Here is a 6,456-nt window from a genome sequence, read left to right on the forward strand (position 1 = left end):
TCCTTTAGTTAGCCTTTAAAGCCTGTTGTACAGGGTGAGTCAAAAGGTGCAGGACACACTTTTATCTGAATACGCCAGCAAGTAATTTGTGAGGGAGCCTATCTTTTAGGCTAGTTTCGGAACAAGGCTACCATCTTGAAGGTGGCCATATTGGATCAAGGGGAAAAGTTTTTCCAATGGGAACGTGGTCATGTAGCAATATCAAACAAAATAAAAGGGTGTAATTTGATTTTTGACTCACCCTGTATATTCACACCTCTGTGTAATTTTTTTCTTATGCTTCTAGCAAAAAAACAGCTTTTTTTTCAGTAAAAACTGCCTCCTCTGCAGAAGATTCTTCTGAATATGTAAATAACTCAACTGACAACAAGAGCAAGTATTTCATACATTATATAAAAATTTTAATTTTTTGTGCACTGAAAATGATATTGTAGTGGATGTTGGTCATACACCCCGATACATATATATATAATTTTATAATTTGTTTTATAGCCTTGACCTTATTCAAACTCCTCCAACCTCTGATATTTGACTTAATGATATTAATTAAGATTTATAATTGGTTTAAGCAATTAGAACATTAATAATTAGTTTGAGAATGAATAATAATCATGCTAAATGAGTTCTTCAGGATTTTCAGAAATTCTAATGAATAAATTGCAAACACTGTGACTTCAAATAATGAGAGTTTTATTAATAAAAAGAAGATATTTAGTTAACATAGCACAACCTTGTAATCTCACGGTGTCCGGCAGGGGGAACTGATTTTGACCTTAAGGTGAGCTAGACACTTCTAACTTGTGACTAAGGTTACTAACTAAGGTTTAATTAAATGGTAAATTATAAAGAGGGTTTGTTTAGACATCAGCTACTGAAAAGGTGTTAAATACGCTAGCTTACTCGTTCGCCGTTTCACCGAGCCGTCGCGTCCTGTTGTTTAATCTCCGTGTCCCGGGGTGTTCTCGTCGTTCCCACGTGGTGAGAAGCAGGCCCGCTTATGGAGGATCTCTTTACAGTCGATTTGAAGACCCTCGATTCCGAGCTGAGCTGCGTCGATCGAGATTTCCCTTCTTCGGTTTTTCACAGGCGTAGCTGGTTTTCCACCGTAGTGGAAAGGCTTTTTCAGAGTATTAGCTAGTCTCGTTGTTCAGTTTTCCAGGATTGATGTCTTCAGGAATCAGCTTATAACGTTAATATATCTGTTATCGATTACTCAAACGGTTGATACCTTACTTTGGCCACAAATAAGTTTCACCCGCCTTGATCATTCGTGAGATCACACTTCGATAGGTAATAAACATAAACAAGATTAAAGGAAAAGAAAGATATTCAAATTATTCGACTTATTAGTTAAACTTCATACTCTTAGCTAATTTCGAGACGTCTCTCGTAAGCTTTTCTGAAGTCTCTGAGAGGGTTCCTTTGTTTGTTGTCGGCGTCCTCTGTTTTCCAGTTCCTTTCGTGGTCCGTTACTTCTGCAGAGTCCTCGCGACTCTTCAAACTTCGAACTCGTTGTCTGTCTTGCTGTTTGGCCTTTTCAAGGCTGGCGCGGTCACGCCCTAATGGGAGGCGTCCTCTTTCTGATTGGACGCGAGTCCAGACTCACGTGACTCTCGTGAGGGAGAGAGAGAGAGAGAGAGTAGGAGGAGGGGGTTTGACTCTGTGATTCATACATAAGGAATATGAGTTTCTCGTATCAAAATTCTTATACCTGTTATCAACCTATAACAATGAGTACATTGGACTATTAATATCAGACATTTACATAAGGTCCCATCTTGAGTACATTGTTCACGTCCAATTCGTGATGATACGCTGAAAAATAAAACATTAATCCATTTTCTCTCATTCAGAGACAAAACTGATCTTTGTAATAGAAACAATCGGCATTATACATCATTTCATTAGAAGGTAGGCATTCATCTGAGGGTACAGAAAGTGACATTCATACGTTCGTTTATACACAAATAACTCAGAGATCGACTATTTTCGCTATTGTCTTGCGGCGACTCCGAGCGAGGTGTAGTTCCGCCAGTGTCCATTTGGTGTCGTTGTTAATCCGTGTTTCAGCTGTTGGTTCACGGGAGTTCACTCGAGGTCACTTTGGTTTGAACATCTGTTGATCTCCGTGAAAGATAAGGATTAGACATTTAGGTGCCATTGTCATAAAAACGGGCCGTAAAAGCTCTCTTCTTTGTTTGAGGTTCCTGTCTCTTTAAGTTAGTTATCTCGACAGTTCCTGTTAGTTAAAAGAGAGAAGGGGGGTGTTGGGGCCATGTGTTACTTAAAAGGGTTCTTTTGATGTCTTTAGATTGGTTGTGTGTGTGTGGGGGCTGCTATGTTGCAGACGAAAAGTCTTCTGCAGACTGGAAAAGTTTTAATTCAAAACTTTTCATTTCTTGATTGTCCGATATTCATATTTGGCTCATACTCCACTACATTCCCCCCTTTCTTTTCAGTTTTATGGTTCGTCAGGGATCATGGAGCTGAAAAGAACTTTTGCTGTGGAGGAAGGTGAGGTCAGCAAGCATATTCAAACACATTTCCAGAGCTGATGTATTCCTATTAGTGTATGGGTGTATATGGAATGTGTATGTTTGCATGCTGAAGGGATCCTAATTATTTAGGGGCAGGTCTTGTTCAAACGCAACCTCGAGAGCTGATTCTTCGACATGGTCTTCGGCTTCATATCTAAAACTTGGGGGTTCACCTCTCTGGGCTCTCTTATGTCTAACGAATTTGACCATTTTATTAGACCAAGTTTCTAACCTGCTCTGGAGGGCTCGAGTGCGTTTGAAATAGAACCAAGCTATACCAAAGGTCAAAAGATATCCTAATCCTACCAGGGTAACTAGTAAGGTGTCCGGGGTGGACCATGCATAGGTGACAGGCTGAACTGGCCATAGGGGTTGAGACGATAGTTCTCTAAGAGTGTTATCTATGGGGGTTAGGTCAATGACTTGGGTTCCCTCATATTCTAGGCGAGTTAGTGTTTTAGTATCTAGCTCGATGGTGTGTTTGGAGAAGAACTCTGAGATTTCTACGTCGCTTTCATATTGGTCAGGGTTTAGGTGATACAGGGCCAGGTCTCCTACATGTAAGATTGCGTTTACGGGGACGTCTACCCAGAAGGTTTGGCTAGGAAGGAGTACCCTTTCTGAGGTGTCATGTTGATCATAGGTTAGTAGGGCCTCTCTAAAGGGGGTGTTAACCAACCAACGATTTCCAACAATTTCAGCTTGAGTACTGGTTACCAAACGTCGGGGCGTGACGACTACCGGGCATTGAGTATTACTCATCATAGGCTTAAGGCCACAGATCCCATTTGCGCTGTCACGAATGAAAGGTTTGCTAGGGCACAAGTAGTGAATGTCTTTAGTGAGTGTGCACATAAGCAAATTGGGTACCAGATATAGGTCAGGGTTATCGTCTTGGTATGCTACAAGAGATGTTGTTTTCACACGAACGTAGGCAGAATCTTGCCAGAAACCAACGTTGACAACATCTTTCAAACGGTATATGTTTTCAGGCGCCATTATGGGAAGGTTAATAATGAATGCTAATTCTCGGTCTTGAGGATTAACATAAATTGGGATGGCGCTACCTAAGGTATAGGCTAGGTGGGCCTGGAGATCAGTAACTACTTCTCGAGTTGCTGTGGATAAAATCTCCTGTACTAAGGATAGGGGCACCAAGTAGGGAGGGATTCTCCCCATGGCTAGGCTATCTACAGAGGAGCTGATTTCTTGTAGCATATCAGACAATAACATATTCACAAGCTGGATGTGGGCAAGGTCAAGTTGTACTACTGAAAGCATGGAGTTAACCGTCTGGAGCGTTTTGTTCAAAGCGACACTGTGAGCGTTGAGCACTACGACGGTGCCACGTAGGGTTTGCCCAATGGTTTGCAGGTGCTGCTGCTGTTTGTCTAATTGGGTTTTAATGTTCGGAATTTCCGCTTGCAATTCCCCTACTTGACGTTTAACAGTGGCTACATTGACGGCATTGACGGCGGACGTTCCGAGACTCAGTAGTGATCCCACAGTTGCAGCTGCCATTAACAATCCGCCTATGAAGCGTTTAGGTCGTTTATTAAAACCATTTAGTTCTGATTGCGTTACGGTAAACTTTTGTAACTGGCGGAGCATGTGAGTTACGTCGGCTTCAGCATGGCTGATAGCTTCCTCAGTCCATCTAACTCCATTCCGGCCAGTCTGCAGCGTGGTTATCGGTAGGTTTTTGCTACACGCTTCGGCGGGATTCAACCGTATAAATACTCTCTGGGTATGGAGGCGGCAATTAGTGATTAGCAGTCCCGGCTGGTCTTTCAGTATTATTCCTGAGTCAGGACCTGGTTCAATCACTTCAGGGAGCACGGCGGTTCCTAGGGAGCCGACGATCAGGAGAATGAGCAGCGGGGCCATCCTACCGGAAGAGATGCTCATGGTTAGATTTAGGGTATTTATGGCGAGTCGTTTAGACAAATTATAAAATTTTTCACGGTACCCCCCTTTTGATAAAATTTTCCTAGGGTAAGCACTCTATAATAATTGACGATGAGGGACTAGGGTCTTGCACCCTGAGTGTCCTCAGTCTGGTTAGAAGCTCGTTGCCTGTTAAAGAGTGAGAGAAAAAGGGAAAAGGGATAGGAGAACTAAGGTGTGAGTAGAAGGTTATAGTTGTTTGTTAACTAACACCCTCCCTGCCTTTGGTTCTGCCGTTTATGATCTAACACAAGCGTTAGTATCCCCTACAAGTCCCATGGGGGTTGTGTGTGGTCGGATTTGGTTGCGGTGGACCCATTTGAATTCAGTACTGCCCCGAGCTTTGTTTATTTTGATCCTGTAAACAACGGGGGACAGTTTGTCTGTTATCTTGTAGGGACCGGACCATCGGGGTAGGAATTTGCGGGCCAAATTCCCCCCTGTTTTTCGCGACCTTCCAACAGGTTGGACAAAGATGTAGTACCATACCTTGTCCCCTATTTGGAGTTCATCGTGGGATGCTTTGTGATCGTAGTACGCTTTGCGACCTTCTGCACTTCTTTCCAGTTTCTGCTGGGCAAAGGCGAAAGTAGCTTTGAGGTGTTTCTGCAGGTCCTCCATATACTGATGAGTGGTGTAGGCTACGGCTATGCTAGCTTCACCTGGCTGATATAACAGATGTAGAGGCAGAGTCATTTGTCTCCCTGTCATCAACTCAAAGGGTGAGACCCCGACCGCGTCGTGTGGGGTCGCCCGTATGGCCATCAGTACGAGGGGGAGTTTGACATCCCAGTCTCGTTGGTTTGCTGCTACGTACTTTTTCAGTATGCTAACAACAGTTCGGTTGGCTCGCTCTACCTGACCTGAGCTTTGAGGATGGTAGCTAATGTGAAGGCTGGCTTTTACTCCTAAGAGTTGCCAGAGCTGCTGCATGACCTCAGCTGTGAAATGTGTCCCTCTGTCAGAGTCGACACGGCTGGGTAGGCCAAACCGTGAGAAGACATGGTTCATCAGTAAGTATGCAGTGGTTAGTGCTGTGTCATTCGGTGCGGGGAGGCATTCTACCCATTTAGTGAATGCACACGTGACTGTGAGGAAGTACTTGTTACCTCTTACTGTTCGAGTGAGTGGTCCAACCCAGTCTATCTGGAGGTTTGACCAAGGGAAGGATACTCCTTTCTTTTGCAAGGGGGCTCTATGAAGAGGATTCGAGGGTTGAAATTGGCAACATACCAGACAGCCTTTAATGTAGTCAGCCACATCTTTTACCATGTGGGGCCAATATGCCACCTGCTTGAGCGCATGGTGTGTTGCTTTGACCCCTTTGTGTCCCGCAGATGGGGAGTCATGGGCGTGCATCAGCATCACCCCCCTGTGGCACTGAGGAACCACGAACGTAGGTGAAGTGTGCGAGTCAGTGGCATGAACTAGCAAGCCTTTGACGACTTGGAGGGACGCTTTGGCGCCGTATAGGTCTTTAAGGCCTGGTATGGTGTCAAGATCTTGTGCTGCGATGGGATTAGTAGAAGGGTCAGAGACATGGCTAAGCATTTTAGAAATGGATGGGTCTCGAGCTTGGAGAGTAACTAAGTCAGCGTCCGAAAAAGCAGGGTTAATAGAGACAATGGTAGCTTTGGCATTGTCAGGCGACGCCTTTGTTACAGTTCGAGACCGTGTGACAGCTAGGACTTCGATGTCGGGTGGGTTTGGAAAAAGGGAGGGATCGAATGTCCACGATGTGCCTTCGCGGGCCCCTTGCTTGGCTAAGCTATCTGCTTGATCATTGAATTCTTTGTCATCTCCCGGGACTCGGGAGTGACCCTTCACTTTCTTCCAGTAGATCTGCAGGTCATGTGTGTCTACCAAGTGTTCGCATGCCGCGAAAAGCTCTTTGTGTATAACTGGCTTTTTGTTTGACGTGGTGTAGTTGTTGGTTTTCCACAGTCTCAAGTGGCATGTGAAGCTTAGGCGC

The sequence above is a fragment of the Hoplias malabaricus genome, chromosome X1 (assembly GCF_029633855.1).
Source record: "Hoplias malabaricus isolate fHopMal1 chromosome X1, fHopMal1.hap1, whole genome shotgun sequence".
Classification (NCBI taxonomy): Eukaryota; Metazoa; Chordata; class Actinopteri; order Characiformes; family Erythrinidae; genus Hoplias; species Hoplias malabaricus.